The following is an 18,954-nucleotide window of genomic DNA, read 5'->3' on the forward strand; positions in this document are numbered from 1 at the left end:
GCTTTTCTCTAATTTCAGTTAGTCTTTGCACTCACAAACAGGGGCGTCATTTAGGGGGGCAGGGAGGGGCATTTGCCCCCCCACTTCCGTAATTTGACATTTATATAGATTTTATCAATAGAATAGTAGTCAGTGAAAAACGCGAAATTTTGCTTATTTCAATGGTATTGGGCCCCCCCTAAGCCAAATCTGAAATGACGCTAGTACTCACAAAGTAAAATCACGTTTCATACCAACACAGAACCGTTACACGGGAGCTCATTGCTAGAGCGCTGACCTCGTCTACAAGGGTCTCTGGTTCGATCTCAGGCCGTGTGATTTTGTGGTGAAGATGATTATGCTCGTGGGTTTTCTGCCGTTTCCTCCCACGGTCTCATTCCAGTTTCTTTTCATAGTCATTAGTGGTTCCACTCAGGGCCGGATTTAACATTTTGGCGCCCCTAGGCCCAATATTTTTTTCCGCCCCCTAGTCTGGTTAAAGTTACTTTCCTAAAAACCTTTATTAAAAAATTATATTAGGTCTATATGTTAATTGCTTAAACACCACTCCACGATGCAAATAGTTTAACTTTACCAACAATTATTTGTTCCAATGAACTTCAAAATCAGAATGCTTTATTAGCCTGATATTTTAAAATCAATTCAAAAAATATGTTAAGTTATGACTATTTATTTTTATTTCTAGATATTTTTTATTTTTTTTCTCTCGGCCGTGCGCCCCCTTGGAGCTTGCGCCCATAGGCCCGGGCCTACTGGGCCTATTGGGAAATCCGACCCTGGTTCCACTCGATCTTTAGGACTGTTGCACTTTAGGTTGAAATCATGCTTAATTAACAGTTTGGATTGTTTACATTTATTTTTCTGGTTTGTTCATTAGCCAACCCAAATTCCATACCATATTTTTCATGCAATTATTTCCACGTACTTTGTCATATGGGCAGGCAACAATGCAGGTAGCAACATCTAGCATCAGGCATGCAAGCAATTGCACATATACCGACACCTATTATTATGACTTTATTATTAGGATTAGCGTGACGCTCATACTCAGACGTTTGCCGTTCATTACTACTAGAGATCGATTTCATTAATCGTCAGCTTTCTTGCAGAAAGGCTATAACCGTGAGGGGTCAAAAAATTTCACTTATTCAATTTTAACGGAACCATTACACTTTCGTATACCAGCAAATTACTTGGATTTTGAGCAGTTGAAAGTATAATTATGTGGTTCAAAAATAGGAAGAGATTGATCAAATTTATCCGTGTGCAGCCTTGAAGTGAAATGAGAGGTAGCTGCAAGTGTAGCTGAAGAAAGTCAGTCCGTGCTGAAACTAGGAGAGGCCCCAAAATTTACATATATGCAGCACTTTATATTTATTTAAAAGCAATTTAATGTCTACCGCTACTACTATTATGCTGATTAGCGAGCATTATGTGACCTTCAATTCCTGGACACACTGACCTTTAGCCTGATCACTCATCTGCGTTCAGTGTGCAGCAACTGATCAAACGTAGTCTTCTTGAGCTGTGATGGCAGGTTTTCTACCAGAAGAGTTAAAACTTGTCAATACTACCACTAAGAGAGAGATTACTCGGAAAGAAGTGAACTATTGGTCCTCGAATTAATTTGATGAGAAAAACACAAGCTATCAGCGTGTTGTTCATATGTTCATAATTTAATTACCATATACGCATCGTATCCTGTTATGTTAATGTAAATAAACATAGCTAGACCAGTTTCCTATTGAGTCAGCTGGAGAAATAGCCGTCTGACCAGTATTTTCGTTGACACTGCATATTTACATATGTAGCACAAGTTCAAGGTTAAGTGGCGTCGTGCATTACTGAATACATTCTCCGTGCAGGATGATAGAATTGTGATAACAAGATACATATTTCTCTCTCTCTCTCTCTCTCTCTCTCTCTCTCTCTCTCTCTCTCTCTCTCTCTCTCTCCATATATGTACCAAATAACCTTCATGGCTTTATGGTTAGCATATGCGTCTATGGGGTGGAAGATATGAGATAGATTCCCTGTGGGAACTCGTGTGGTTTGAATCCCACATTAGGCTGTAGGTCTAAATCTCGTATACCCTTGGTACTGAAAAGGGGCGCTAAACTCCAAACCTATATGTATCAGTATTAATCACAATGTTGCTACCAGGGATTTCACTAAATATTCTGCATACAGAGCTGAATTTTTCTTGCACTCCACTGATATCTCTCAACTTACGAGTGATTGACTTGTGTAATCATCATTTTCTCTGTCTGTCTATTTCTCTTTCTCTCTCTATCTCTTTCTTTCTTTCTTTCCCTTTGTCTCTTTCAAAAGTATGTAGCAAATCTGATTTCAGGACATGCTGTGCTGAATCCTCACCGTGGCCATTTTCAGTCCCTTTTGTTGTTCTATCACTGTACCAGTTTTATATCTTGATGCATTAAAGATTATTTCCCATCACACTAAGTAATCTATAAACCGAAGTGCTATTGATTGTATTTAGTAGCACTTTGCAGAATGTAGGAGTGTGCACGGGGGCCCAATGGTAAAACGCTTACCTCTGGTGTGTGGGATCCCTGGTTTGATCCCCGACCTAGTTGGTTTGTGGTGGACAACATTGTGTTCGTGAGTTTTCTCGGGTACTCCAGTTTTCTCTCACATTATCATTCCACCAATTCTTTCATTATCATTCACTTGCCGTAATCATTTGTCTCTCTTAGCCTAAAAAGCATAATTGGGGGATGTTGAACCGAAAAATTTCATTTCATTTTTTACATTGCAGAATGTATGGCAATTTCTGAAAACGTCAGACATGCAAATACTTATCAAAAGTGATTCTATTTGATTGAAGTATAACAATTACATAGAACACTTGTATCTAGAGTTTAACGTGGAGTTGAAATCACATATGGTTCCAATAGAAACTGAATCCAGTGCTTTGCACATACAAAGCACACATTAACTTAGTTTCGATTTTAAAAAGTGATTTTTTTCAGTTTAATGTCCCATGATTGGGCCCTTCTGCGTTAAAGGAGATGATTATTAAGGCAAATGAATGATAGTAATCGAAAAATTGGTGAAATGAGCAAGTGGGAGGAAATGGGAGTACCTCAAGAAAGACCACGGACAGGATGTTGTCCACCACAAGCTTACTTGGCCGGGGAGCGAACCGAGGACCCCACTCACCAGAGGTAACAGCTCTACCACTGAGCTACCGTGTCCCCCCCCTTTCTTTTAATTGGATTTCAGTTTAGCGTTCTTTCAACAGCGAGGCTGTGTGACACGTAAAACTACAGCTTAATGTGAGATCCGAACTGTACAAGTTCCTGCCGGGAATCAAGCCCAGATCTCCCGCGCCAAAGGTGCGTACGCTAACTATACAACCACGAGGGATCTCAACTTCGTTTTGAGTAAATACCTTGATACGCAAAAGGTATTGGTGAAGGATGAGAAACCAAATGAACTGACGAAGTGATTTGCAGGTAAGTCATCGAGGCTGATTTTATTTAATATATATAGTATAATTAGTGTGTACTCATCGTAAATTGTACACGATCCTTCCCTTCCTTCAAAACGGAAATGCGATTCAAAATACAACCCTTAAAAATATAATTTACGTTGGTTCCTATGGTTGGTTGCAATCTTGTTTCTGATTTCAGATACAAGACGACAAAGCAAAGAACAGAACCAAACAGCTTTACAAAGAAGGCATTTGTAATGTCACTGATCGTTTGTTCTTTTGTTTTGTTTTATCGTTTCTCCTCTGTTCTGTGGGACTGAATTTTCCATTTTAACTGACATCGTGTTGTTGCATCCATCTATTAGCCCATGTCTTCCCTTCTTTCTGCGTCGTTGGAATGATGAGAGTCTTCCGATGTTTGTGTCATGTAGCCTTGATGTTATCCGTTGAGATTTCAAGCTGTTAAACTACTTAACAACAAAACAGGTCGCATACACACATACACACTGAAATCTTGACAAGGACTGCTGTATAACGTGACCAGTTATTCAATTGAGGCAGACTTCAAGAAAGCAACAAAATATCATTTTAGCATTTTATCGTTCTTTGCAACTTGTCTTTCGAGACGAATGAAATGAAATGAAAAATGAAGCAATTTTTATGGAAGTTCCGGGTTACAGGGTGGTCGTCCCGACAACATTTGCGGGTAAATGGACTCTGTGACCTCCAAGTTACTAAGTGTCCGCGCAAGATTTTTCCCCTGTTATTTGGCTCCTTGGTATTTTAGTGTAGAAGATACTTAACTTCGACAACTTGAGAAATGGTTTTCCCGCCTTCTCTTCCAGGTGCGCTTCCTCCCGCTCCTCCTTTCACTTCACGACGTTGGTTCACAGTTAGCAGCATCTCTCAACTGCAATATTATGTAACGAGTGAAGAATGCATGAATGGATTACTAACTGCATATACGTGTAGAATAAGCTAGTATAAGTTGTACTGCGTAAAGATGTACAGTGAATAGTAAACTTTTTTTTTTTTTTTTTTTTTTGTATTGGCGTTTTATTTTAACAACTTAAGTATTTGGGGAAAATTTATTATTTATGTAATAAAGAGAGGAAAATGCGAATGTTGGAATCAAAATGTCACGGAGAAAGTGAGAGAAGCAAAACAATGTTGCGATTCGAGGGAACTGAATACTGAATTAGCAAACAAGTCTGTAGGCAGTGATGACTCCATCTTTAATTTCTTGAAGGGAGGGGCAAACGGAGGAGCAGACAAAAATTGGGGAGGGGCAGCTATTTTCTTGTATACCCAAAAGAATAGTCTTACATTACTTAACTTTTGACTTACAACACATGTCGGGGGGGGGGGGGGGAGACAGACGTAGTGGCTACGGAGGTGCCTATCCTCCTCGCTTCTCTTTGGCGTCGTCACTCTGCTGGATGTCACTTTACAATAAAAGAGATGGAGTAATAAATGCAAACGAAGAATCTTATATATACCTGAATATTTGTTTATTCACTTGCCCTTTATACAGGGTGTTTCAAAACAACACCGACGTTTGGGAGGTGATTCCTGACAAAGATAAGATGAAATGTATAGACCAACCTGATGCACAAATGCTCCCTTTCTAAGTTATAGGCTGCCAAAAACATGAAAGAATGAAATTTGAAGGTCCAAAGCTCCAATACTATGGGACCTACCGTAGTCGGGTCAAGACTTCACTTAAGTATTAAATACTAATATATTCCCTATCCAAATATTCATGCATCAGAATCCTGCGGTACTTCTGCAACATTTTTTATAGAGGTAGTTAGTGAGTAATTCGAATTATATGCCCGTAGCCAAACTCGCTCTATAATCCAATCATAGTGTCCTGTGGTGCGTGAATACCACAGGATTCTGAAACATGGATGTTTGCCAAATTGAAACCCAGAAAAATATCTTTATAACACGTATTTTTCAGTAACAAAGAAAGCGAAAAATGAAACTACCATAATCGTATTACGATGTAAATGTGCTTTTACTGAAGCACATCAGCATCCTTCTTTGTCAAAATCAAACCTGTGTTAATGATAAATTTGAAGCTCATGAATTTTATTCTGTTTCGACTTTTGTTTCAATTGTACTTACCAAATTAATCTTAGGTATATATCTTAGTTGTGTCTTGTGCTTATTTAATAAAAAATGCTATTATATTAATTGGAACTTTATTCAGTATTCATCCACAGCCAAATAGGTATAATTTCGTCCATTTTTCGTTAATACTCAGAGTGAGACTACAGATATTAAATAAATTTGCGATTGTAACAATTATTTGAAGAATTTTTATCCGTTACAAGTTTCTACTCTTTTATTACCATTGTTTGCTTACACCTGAGAAATGTCTAGAACCGGTCCTGGTCCCTTCTTAGCCAATGTCCCAACTATTGGAAGATTTAGCCCGGGGCCGGGTATTTTGCCCCCTCATTTTTTTTTGAGTGACAAATATAATTGAATCTATTATTTATAATTTTTTGAAAGTTTTTAATAAACTCAAGATACAATTAGTTTAGCTGCCCCCAGTTTTTACCTTCTAGATTCGCCACTGGTCCCAACCAAATCTTCCTATTTTCAATAATATATAAACATATTTCTCCCTCACCACTTTTAACATCCTAATTAGTTTTTCGCTCTACCCAGCTAATTATCTCCGTTCTTCCCCCCACCCACATTTCCAAAACTTCCACAAGATTTTCGTCAGTTTTGCCTAATGTCAACTACTGTAAAAAAATTTTGAGAAATTAATTTGATACATTTTGGGACACTAGCCACTTCTTGTTCCAGTATTGTATCATATTGTTTCGACTTTCCGATCATAGTGTCACAGTGTGAAACGAAACATTTATTATTATATTTTATTAATAATACCACCTGTTCAAGCAAAGCGAATAATACAGCTATCAGAATAGCTGCCCCTGGTACTCCGCAGGTCAACAGTTGCTAACTCGAGATTACTAGACGACAGTTTGTCTTCATTGCGTCGGAATTTACTAGATCCGATTCTCTCAGCTATCATTCTGTTTTTAACTAATTGTGTTTAGTCACACCAAATAAGTAAGAAATTACTTTCCCAAATTAAATGAAGCTGAGTCCTAAATTAATGTGTGCAAGTGACTACCTGTGTAAAGAAGTGATGGTATACGTGGTATATTAGATTACTAATTCTTAACTATTTCATTCATTCCAGATCCTTAATTTCCACTTTTTGAACTTCAGGGACAAGATCTAGCCATCCTATTCCTCTTCTGCTGACTTAATGACTCAAGGTTGCTGTGTTAAGTGGAACACACTCTGTATTCAGACAGAATATTTAGACAAATCAGATAGAAAAAAATAACTGTAAGAATGAACCAGCATGCGCATTGTTTGTTCATTTGTTGAAGTTCAGCGTCTCTCTTCAGCACCTACCTTTATGAGACGTGGACCTACAGTTTAATGTGGAATCCGAACCACCATAATGGGTACAAATTTAAAGTCTTCCTCACTGGGAATCAAACTCTAGAATCATGCCCTTTACTCGAATAGAACAGCTTTCCAATCTTTTGAAATGGACACCACTTTCATTAGTCAGAATGTTCTACGATCTACCCTACTGTTTTCTACATCGGGAGCAGTTCTATCATTTTTTAAAATGTTGTGAACAAGATATATATTAAAACTAAATTTCCTAGGTTTTGCATTAGTATCAATAGAAGAAAATACGCATTTAAAAGAATAATTTAAAGCTATCCAGATTTTATAATATATCTATATAAGGTATTAAAATTTATAAATCTTTACCTTATAAAATTGCATATTCTGTTATTTGGTAATACGTACATATTTGAGATTCTTAGCTATAGTGGAATAAATAATTCATTTGAACTACTTTGCTTTTTTCTGGACTAATGTTCAACTTAAGACCACAAGGGCAGATCTCGTTAACTATGGGTAGCCCGCAAACCACAGTTTGAGAAATTCTGCTGCAAAGTGCTAAAAGTTCGATAGTGCATTCACTTAAATTTAGGTACTCTCGACTCCATTCAGCTATTTTAATAAGGATTTATGTGCATTCCTAAAGACAGTTTTAGATACATGAAATTATCTTGGTGCACTATGTAATCTGCATACTTGAAAACATATTTTAGGTATGAAACTTCCGGCGGCGAATGTGTACCTAATGGATTTCAGTCTCGGGAGCCTTATTTTAAAAGTCAAAATGAAACATCTCATTTAATTAGTCAAAATTTAACAACACGACATAAATAGGACCCTAAGTAAGGAAATAAAAAAGTGACTGCTTAGCTACGTAAAGCATTAATATTTGGATAAGTGATATAGAGTATAGTGGATAGGACTAGAAAAGGTTTTTTGCCCAGTGACCAGTAATGATCGTTGTTGGCACTAAGGAAATTGAGAGACGACGAAGAAGCTTCATGACAAAGAAATTCTTTGTGAAAAGCATTTCCTTTTCTTCCCCTCCTCCTTACTCTTCAATTCACACCATGGTTGCCGTATACCTGTCAAGCAGGATCACAGGCCAAATAGGAACTGTGTAGGTGTAGCAGCACATCCCACACTGAAAAATCCAGATGGTCAACGAAGTTCCACCTCTCTGTACATCTGCAGAAGCTCAAAACACACAACTTACACTGTAAGCTTTGAAATTCAGAAACAAACTTTGAATTGCCCAGGTATTGTGGAGGGCTTTCTTTTTAATTTAGCAATGCGACTCGGGATAGTTAAGGTATGTGCGAGTAATAAATATAGCAAATTTTTAAAACTATATATTTTTTTTTACTGCAACATAGTACCAAACTTCGAAATATATGTACTGTTACGATAGCTCTTAAAACAGGGGTGCCCACAAAGGGGGACTATGACGAAAACTGCGTCATTGAAATATTGGGGGGGGGTAAAAATATATATAAATATGTTTGAGGAGATGTTAAAAATTAATCGAAAAGATTTTTTTTTTATGGAAGAACACCTACCGATAGACAATTCGGGGGGGGTGTCATGGACATAAGGGGGGATGGGCACCACTGCTTAAAATAATCGAAGTTTCTATATATGTGAGCAAGGTATAATTTCCTGAAGAAAGAATGCTGTCTTAAATGGCTTCAGTGTTTTAGTGATATAGTTTAAAGTAATTTTCAAACACATACACTTTCTTACTACAAGTAATATCTTATGATATCACATTCGTAGAGCATTTAGGTAGCATTAGTGACAATTTCAGAAACATCGTCTGAGGGGGTTTTCTCGGGGTTCCGTTGGCCCCATTTATGAAATTTCGTTGTTTTGTCATTTATTCATATTTGTTTTCTTTAACCTATAAGGGAGAGTTGTCTCTTAGTACTTGAATATATACTTACTTATAAAATATATATAATCGTATATGCCTAGTAAGTTGTAATTGTGTTTATAAAATTTTAAAACTTGAAGAGACACGTTACGTAAATTAGTGGAGAATTGTTGACAATATACAGCACGGTTGCCAACCGTCCCGATTCTGTCGGAACTGTACCCATTTCGGATTTATTTGTCCCGTGTCCTGACCGGACACTCGTCGGGACGCATACTGTCCCGATTTATCGATTTTCATAGTTAATTAATATTTTACTGGGCCAAAGACTTTGTATAATAAGAGCCAAAGAACAGGACTTTATTCTAGTAATACTTTTTGTCAGTAATTCCTTAACAATGTTATGCACTTATTTGCAATAAAAAAACTATGTAGTTTTCTCTCTAAACTTTGTTTATGTTAAATAAATTGCAGTTGTATTGGTTTGAATTCGGTGCATAGGCTATATTGCTTAATACCTCGTGATGAGCAGTGGGTAGGAAAAAAAATAAGGTGCCGTATTCACTTAGGTTCGTATTATTCAGATGATTATTTACATTGTTTTTAACGACTCGTCGTACATGTAGTTGTCTCCGAAGGAAGGGGGGGGGGAGCACTCAAACTGATTGTCCCGTTCCGATTTTTTCTCAAGGAAAGTTGGCAACCCTGATATACAGTTCAATAATGGCAATCATTGTATAGATACATACACAAATACGCTTAGGACTTTTACTACAGAATGTTTTATTTCATTTACGAATCCTGAGTTAAGACAATTCTTGTAATTAATCATTAACTTCATTCTCTGGAAATTGTTTTCTTAAATAATTGTATTTTACAACTGCACCATAGTATCAGTGAAGGCTGTTCAATAAGCTGAAACTTAAGAGTTGTTAGGACTTGGGTGAATGCCAATGGTTTTAAGTGTAGATTGGGATTCACAGTTGAAGAAAGAGCTTTTACTTCACAAACACACCCCTTTGCTGTGGTTTCTAATTATAGCGGCGAGGGTTGTGAGAACACTAAATTCAGCTGTTTCGTCGATGGTAGTGGCGTGTTTAACATCATCTTCGGTTAATATCGGGTAGAATAATTCTACTGTTTCAGATTCTATACCAACTACAAGAACCGCCTTGTTGCTTTTGGTTTCTTATACATCATTGCAGAGTGAACAAAACAAGTAAGCGAGGAGGAGGTGGTTGCTTCAACAATTACTTACACTTTCAGAACACGTAGCCCTCGATTGCTGTTCGTAGACTATGATTGTAGGTTTCTTAACAGGCACATGTGCATGTCACATCACTTAAATTGAACGAGATCCATTAGTTTGTGTTGTGCGTTACATACTTTTGTTATCCAGACAATTTTGTTTTTGTTTGTGAATCAGTCCGAAGGAAGAGGCGTGAAAAACAGGTGAGTTACATATTGCTTGATATTACATAGTAGTTTACTTACCCTATAATTTAATCGTCAACATATCATTTTAGCATATATTACATTTTCCTCTTAAAGGGGGACGGGAGCTTAGCGGTAGAACACTTACCTCTTATGTATGGGGTCCCCAGTTCAATCGCCGGGCAAGTAAGTTTGTGGTGGACAACATCGTGTCCGGGTGTTTTCTCGGCGTACATCCATTTCCACATTGTCATTTCACCAATTCTTCCATCATTCACTCGCCTTAACCATCCGTCTCCCTTAGCTTAAAGGGCATAATTGTGAGACATTAAAGTAAAAAAAAAATCTCTAAAATTAATTTCTGTTGGAGAATTCAGAAGTGTGTACATCCTGAATTACAATTCAGACCAAAACAAGAATACGTTTGCATTGTTTCATGTGTCCATATAGAGAGTTTGCTGAATTCGTAACGCTCACAAAACGGGGAATTAGAATTATGTAGTGAACTGTCACTTTTTCAATAAAAACACAAGTTAATTTCACGAAAATTATTAATTTTCTAACTGATATAGTAAGAAAATGTTACACGGATTCAGCTGATTTTCCACTTTTCCAAACTTCTAAACCATACTACATTTCTTATTTTCGATGAAAGCAAGAGGCCACAGCAAAATGCATATTTCTAAAACAATCTATGTAACAACTAGATCCGTCGTTTAGGAGCTTCTTACCATAACTTGGATGAACTATGAATAGATAGGACAGAAACGAGGGCACTGCTGAAGTCCCATTCTTTAGGTGGTTACCTTATTTTCAAAACCTAAGATGGTATCTTGCATCTTGAAGTCAAAGTACACAAACTATCTTCGTCATTAATTCTGTGACCACTGGAGACTAATATTGTAGTTGTACGAGTATGTAATTAGGTTTGTGTCAATTGGAAACCTAAAATACACCTAAATGGGAATGGCTGAGATTTTTAGAGCGAGAGGACATTTATCACTAAACGTTTGCTAGTATATGTGACAGGGAGAGAGAACTATCGTATCTTGAATTAAATACATTGATGTTGCAAAAGTAACTTACTTCGGTAATAAATTATAGTCATAAGTTTATCGCATTTTCTATGCAATCTTTCGTTTGTGATTTGTGTGGCAAACTGTTATGCAATAACGCCTTAAAAACATCAGTGATATTGATTATCATCATATTATTTTGGTTTCTGTATAGCAATTTCTTCAAGTTTTTGTGTCGCATTTTTGGCAGTGTACGAAATTAAGTATTTAACTGTTTTACATGGACACGATTTTTTTTATATATATATATCTCACACAAACTAATATGATAATGAAAAATGGAGAAGAATGATGTCAGTTGTATTGTATCTTTTTCAAAGTGCTAAATTTGATATCGTATATATTGTCTAGGCTGGTTTTGTATGTGTCTGTGGACCTTGTCTATTAAATGCTGAATGCGTATTACTGTCACAAAACTGAGAGTTAGAATTATGCAGTCTCCGAAGTGAACCCTTATTTTTATGACTGAAACAACTCAATTTTACACAAATGTTCATTTTTAAAGTCATTTTGTAGCCAAATGCTATGCGGATTCAGTTTGTTCTCCCATTTTTCTATATGTTCTAAACCAAACACTACTTTTATTTCTCCATTTTAAATGAATAAAAAGGCTTAAAAAAACGATATTTCTGCTCCAATACTGTACAACAATTAGATGCATCATTTATGATCTCGTTGCCAAAGCTTGAACCAACTATAAAAATATAGGACAGAAAGTAGTCACTGCTGAAGTCTTGTGTTTTCATTAGCATCCTAGGTTCGGAAAAGTAAGATGGGATCATGCACGCTAAAAGTCAATTCAGGCGCTTTACTTTACGATTCAATATAATGCCAAAGTGCACAAAGTACGGCATCTTTGGTATTAACTCTGTGGTCAATCTCCAGTAATATGTATGTTGTTTATAGTGATTTTTTTATGTCGAAAACTTGAAAGGCATTCAAAGAAAGGTTGGGTTCTCGACTGGACATTTATCTCTGAACTGTAACTAGATATAACATCGAAGGAGAAACGTTCTGTCGTAAAGATTTCGCTTTTATTGCTTAAATACATCACTTCTGTACTAAATAATTTCTAAAAATACCAGTCAATGTATTGTACCTATCCCCCGACGATGAGTCCTAAGACGACGAAGAGAACTGATACTGCTTTTGTAATTGTATCCCCCTCCCCCCCCCCCCCAAATGGATATTCCATGACTAACTATGATAGTAATTTATAGGTCTTTGTTTTAAAATTAAAGATTTCTGCAATAATATAAAGATTTCGTTACGGCTAATTTGATTAAAAGCTATTAAAATAAAGCGATTAAGGGAAGGTTTGGTATGACCACTAATTCAACGAGAATTGAACAATGTTAAAATTCTGTAAACAAGATGGGAAATGCTCTTGCATGATGGATTGCACACTTGAGATCCACCCACACACCATGTGTCAGTGTAGACAAAGCAGTATACGTGCATCCAGCTGGAGTTAGTTTTGAGATACGATCTGTCTTGATTTTATGACCTAATCTTCATCTCAGCTCGTCCTTCAAGTGAGTTAGCGTACAGGATATGGTGTAAGTTGCAGTGTTGCCCATATCGCTTATTGCTACAAGCTATAGTGAACTAAACCTTATGGGTTATGATTACGGTTCCTTTGTGTATTTTCAGAGGAAGTTCTTGCTTCATCTTATACGTTGTTTTCCTTTGGTTTCCCTTACTTTCAATGTACAAGAATATTTATAACCTGTAGTATGCGTAAAGTTGGTGTAGTTCTCTTATTTTATTTATTTATTTAATTTTTACAAAGAATGTAACATATTCCGTGATTGTAAAAAAAGAAGCTAAGCTTATCTACCTACAGTATATTAAAACTACTGTGATGCTTTCAATGTTAGGTGTTTTTCCCTTCAGTTTGATAGTCCTTTGAATTTGACATTGTAACGAGATCAGATTAAATTATTTCTTCAAACTTAATATGAACTCATGTAATAATAATATGTAGGAGCAAGGAATCTGATGGAAGCGAATCTGGTCTTATTTAGGAGTTAGGACTGAGAAAATTTAAAATAAGAATTTGACTTGCATCGCTAACCTATCTCTGCATCTCTGAAATACGCTGCCATCAAGCTTAATTAAAATTTATTATAATAGCATATCGTATTCTATAATTACCATACAAACTATATTAGAGCATAACAATATATTTAGCCTACAATCTTGTTTATTTATATTTCTGGGCATTACCGGCCTCTATGGCCTTAATCCCGTCACGCATGAGGAATGACGTTCCTCGGTGAGCACGCTGTCCGGGAATGGAAAGTAGCGGCCTGGGACCTGTATTTGCATGATGCAAAAGGAAAGCTCAGGAAAAACCTTTCAAGATGGCTACCCTGTAGAAAATTTTATATCTTTTCGACAAAGTGTTCCCACCGGGAATCGAACCCGGGAAAGTTAGCACCAAAAGCGAGAGTGTTAATGACTACACTACGCGGGGCCAATATAATCTTACTGAAATCATACACAGATGATTCAGTATTTGTATTGAATATTGTTTTAAGTACACTTTAGTAATACCATTCTTGTCAAAGACTCTTTCCGTCTTATTATACAGTGCACTGAGAGTTCAATGCAAAGTTTAATTTTATTCTGAATTTCTTGTTCGTCCAGAACATATTATTTTTACATGTTCAGTAAAGTATGTTGCGTGTTAAGCTTTATTACAAACTCTTTGAAAGAAATTTTGACATATTTATTATAAATGCGTTCTAAACAGTCTTTGCTATTTAAAGTTAAGCCCAGTGGCAGCTCTTGGCGTGTTAATAAAACATTTATAGCTTCAAGCTTAAGGAAAACGCATTAAATTTACAATGTACTAATTTTTGTATGTAACCTTTCCTTAGCCTTTAGAGAAAAAAATAAATTTTACCAATTGTGACTTCCCTCAATGGCCGCCACCGGCAAGCTCTGCATTAAGGTAATTGAAAGTATCAGTTCCATCGCCAACTTTTATTCATTGTACTGTAAAGAAAATTGCTAATAAATTTAAGATAATGATTGTGGAAACCTTGGTGCAAGAATTGGGGGGGGGGGAGCAGGCGCTACAAGAATCCAGACACTATACTTTCCATCACAGGTTCATATAACCTAGAATCAAAACTTCATTATTCTGACCAGAGATGATGATTGTTTTACCACTACACCTACACCTTGTCCCTCAACCTTCCTCTTAACATTGGAGTTGTAATGGATAATCCTTTAAAACTAGACTTACATTTTTGAGTTATCTTCGTGAACATTCTTGATAGCGTTATTTGTTCTGTAACTTTTGACAGCACCTTTCCGTCTTAAATTTAAGAATTTATTTCTTGCACGCTTGCGGCCCGAGTAACGTATAATGTAAAATAAACATACAAGCTTTTATGAAAGAAAGAAATACAATCTGGTATTTGCTACATGCGATTCTGGAGGATCATTGAAGTATCTTAGGCGAGTGGGTAATCGGGGATTCGAATGAAATTCACGTTCATTAGCGGACTACTAGACAATAATAAATAGCTTTAGACTAAGTTCGATGGATTACTAATTTACTGATATCGTAAAATTATACGAAACCAGGGAATTCCAATTTGATTCCACACACAACTTTATCCACGTACAAAACAATGGAAGGTTTAATTATCATAAATTAAAACAAACTAATCTGAAATCCAAGTCTAGAGCACGTTTCATATTTGTTAGTTTAATGTTAAAAGTTCAATATTTTCTGCAGTAGGCTGTTAAATTTACGATGACCTCTGTTTAATACGGGTTATATATATATCAAACAATAATATGAATTTTACAGCGTAGTTGTCTTTTTAGTACTTCAAAATTACGATTACATAATCTTTTATGGTGTATTTTATTGTTAAGGTATTACCCATGAAAGTCTTGTCAAATTTTGCGCCATAAAGATAAAACCAACTACCCTGGAAAGAGGTGTCGGATATTAACAACTCCAGCTACAGTAGCTGATCCTATTTATAAAGATGAGAGTGCTACGTTATGATATATTAGTATTTTGAAATTATTATGAGAAAGTAGGTCTCAGAGTAAGAACTCGACATTTGATTTGATTTTTTTTTTAATATTAAAAAAGATATTTATGTAACACACAACATTGAGGTTCTGTTTTAATTTTTTCAGATGAGAAGTCCCCAACACACTGACGCTCGTCTTCGTAGTAAATTATTCAGACGGAAGATCGATTTTGAACTTCGGAAGTTCACGACAAACCACTATTGAACTGACCATTAATATCATTGTCGTATTTAGCCTATCTTAATAGGTGTTATAAAAAGAAATTAATATATTGCTTTAATAAATAATTACTCTCACTCGTTAGATATGTAACATTCGCGAAGTATAGCCCAGAAACAAGTAACATTCCTGATTGGAGGATGACACCACCAGTTCTGTTCACATGACTTTAATACCTAATTTGATTTTTATGTACACTTATATGTCACTGGATTGACAAATATTCTGTGTATTAAGATTTTCTTTTCTGGTACTTCATGGAATACCACAATTTTCCCAACTTCCAATTTATAATAGCTCCATTTTAATGTCTCTTGCTAAAGCAGTAGGAGCGAAAGTAGAAGAAAAATGGTATGTCACGGTAATAATTTGTCTAGTACTTCAAGGAGACCACTACAATTTTAATAGTACCCACCATAGATACTTAACGAATTAATTGTAATTACGTACAGGTGCTCAGTATATTTGAAATGATTAGTAGTCTTTCCGTTATATTTGAATGCTCGTTATGAATAACGCACTCTCTTAACATTTGATTTCAGCAAGTTATTTATGTTGCGGAGGAGATATGCATATTTAAATACGACAAGAACAATTTTCTGAACGATATGCATGAAAACGGAGGTAGTTTCTTGGGTGCAAAATTTTCCGCCATGCTCCAGGGGAAAAAAATGAAATAATATTTTCCTGACTTGCAAGACGTGTTTACAAACTCGTTTTTTTTTCTGATCCTATGCATGTTTTTTTTTTTTTCCTTCATAGTGGAGGTTGCGAACATGAACAAGAGAAATATCTATCTGCAAGTAGCATCTGTAGTTTTGTTCGTTTGTGGTACAATGATTTTAGCTCCTCCCTGCCTGCGAGCTGCTGCAAACCCGGCTCCAACACTGTAAAGTGAACAGGTGAGGAGGATTTTGGCGAATGAAACTGTAGATATTAGTTTGCAATAATAAGAATACTATGACATATAATTGAGAACTTGCGCTGTAAAACTGTGTTTGAATCATGAGTTATTTCTTCAAAGTTGTAGAAAAAAAAACGATCTGCATTACTTTCTGCCACTGTGTAGTTTGTTCCACCATTTCTATCGGTATGCAGAGATGCGGGACCAGATACAACAAACGAGACGATGACCTTTTGGTTGGAACTGCTTCAGAAACTCTTCTCTTTAAATGGTAATAAAACAGGAAGACTTTAAGCCATTACTATCCCTTATTCACCATTGTTTCTATTTGTAGCTAGTCATTTATCAGAGCGTGATGCATTGTGAAGTATGCGTGTTCTTCTATTTGTGTTAGTTATTCTCGGTGTCTTCTCAGCTTACGAACAATATTTAATATGCAATAACTCTGTATCCCAGATTTCATAAATACCAATTAAGCAAAGCACAATTACTAATGTTATTTTCATAACTTAGTCATTCATACTTTCGTTCAAGATCTGAAATTTCTAGATTGCACACTGAATAATCTACAGAAATTGTCAAATGAAATTTTGGGGTCTCTAGTTTAGTCCCAGTCCGCGCCAAGTGGATAAACTCTGTGCGCATGAGCTTTTTCCCAGGTCTCTCGCTTCCTTCCACTGCAATCACTTAACCATTATCATCTGCCCCATTATCACCGTCTGCCCTAGCCTCAGTGCATAATAGTGGAATGTTAAACTAAATAAAGAAGTTGAATTTGAAATTGATGTGAATCATTTGATAGAATTAACTGGTAGGGGTAAATATATTTTGGTCTTTCTAATTTAACCCAATTCCAGTTTAGCTACGAGATTCATTTTAGACTGGAATTTTTAACAAGGAAAAGTGGAAGATAATTTCTGGAAATCAAGCCGGGGAGAATAAGAAAATTCTGAAAAAAAAAACTGCGTCTAGTCTAGGGACACGTATATTAAAGGAAAGGGGTAAAAATTGATGAGACGCAGAATGTACTACAAAATGAAAATATACTTTTCATGTCACGCTTTTTTCGTTGATATGCCTAGGCTCATATTTAAAAAGAATAGGGTTTTTTTTTTTTTTTTGTTTTAAGAAACGAACCAAGTGTTATAGCTTTTTTTTATTTACAGCATTTTAAAGGCACATTAAATAATAAAAAAAGAAAAAAATTCGTTTTATATTTGACCTGTCATAGCAAGTAAGCCGGGCTTAGTTATTGCCGCGTCCACCAGTGATGCTATCTTGCAACATAATAGTAGTATTATCAATTGATATAACATTTTATAAATGAAAGCTATCGATTTTTTGGAAGTTACTTTTTATTAAATTTAAGAACTAGAACTTTAAACACAATGCCATAAATTACGGGGCGATTCTGCATCCAGAAGAAGTAGTTTAAAGAAAAAAAGGACACAATCTTGTAATATGGATCAATCGCTTAATATACGGGACGTATACAAATCCTGAAGACAAATAGTGCAAAATCAACAAGTAGCACTCTCATATACCACGTGAAGAAATTTGATTAGAACATTGAAAGTAACTGGATGGTATGCCAGCAACCTGACATGTCCCACATAGCACAAGTACGTCCACGGGATGTCCGAGACTGAGCCCGCAACGGACGACGGGACATCCCGGGATATCCGAATGTGTTCCCGGGACATCCACAGGACTTCCGCAGGAGATCCAGATGTCCGCTAATATCCCGGGATACGGGATATTCAACGGGAACACGAAGGGGTGTCTATTGATTTTCCCTCGGACCTCCTGTCCCATCTGGGACGTCCCGTGGACATCCTACATGGGAATCCTTCAGGACATCCATGGGATGTCTTCTCATTGTCCCGATAATCCCGGGAAGCGACTGGGATGATTGGGATCAAAATGGGACATCCCAGGGACGTAGTGTGCTATGTGGGGTATAATAATCTCCCTTTGGAATACATAAGGGACCATATCTTCGGATCAGCGAACTCGATTCCTAACTTTTGACGTACATCCTGGCCAAAATTAGTGATCCATCACGTAGTTTTTTTTTTCTTCGGATCGATACAAAAGATAGATAGGGTAAATATATAAATGTGTATTGGTTGGTAAAAGAAACCAATTAGTAAATTATAAACCTATTATTTTTAATAATACATGACAGTGCCTTTTAGTTACTTGAGATAATTATGAATTTGGGAATGACACTTTCTTGTACATTTTCTTTTTATCTTCATACATTAAAATAATTTTATTATTCAATTCTTCTAATGCTTGTTTTTCCAATACAATAGACAGACACGTAGTGTTTAACATACTTGTTTCGCTGCATGTAATTCATGAAAAAATAAAGCCCTTATTTGGATCATATATACAAATTTGTAATTTTACTGGATATAGATTTACATTTCCCACGTAGCTGTCCTTCAGATCTAGATGCAGTATCAAC

General features: G+C 36.1%; 1 protein-coding gene across 3 annotated transcripts in view; it reads left to right on the forward strand.

Moving 5' to 3' along the window:
- LOC145688367 (metabotropic glutamate receptor 5-like) overlaps window positions 1-18,954 on the forward strand; it is a 420,659-nt gene that overhangs the window by 220,285 nt on the left and 181,420 nt on the right. The window contains exon 1 of one of the 3 annotated variants that reach the window (XM_081762518.1): window positions 9,855-10,235. The exons of the other annotated variants lie outside the window; for them this stretch is intronic. The gene's annotated coding sequence lies outside the window, so the exon portion shown is untranslated. Of the gene's footprint in view, window positions 1-9,854; window positions 10,236-18,954 lie in introns of those variants that run through there. 3 annotated transcript variants of the gene reach the window in all.

This window comes from Thermobia domestica, chromosome 6 (assembly GCF_964235325.1).
Source record: "Thermobia domestica chromosome 6, izTheDome1.hap1.1, whole genome shotgun sequence".
Lineage (NCBI taxonomy): Eukaryota > Metazoa > Arthropoda > Insecta > Zygentoma > Lepismatidae > Thermobia > Thermobia domestica.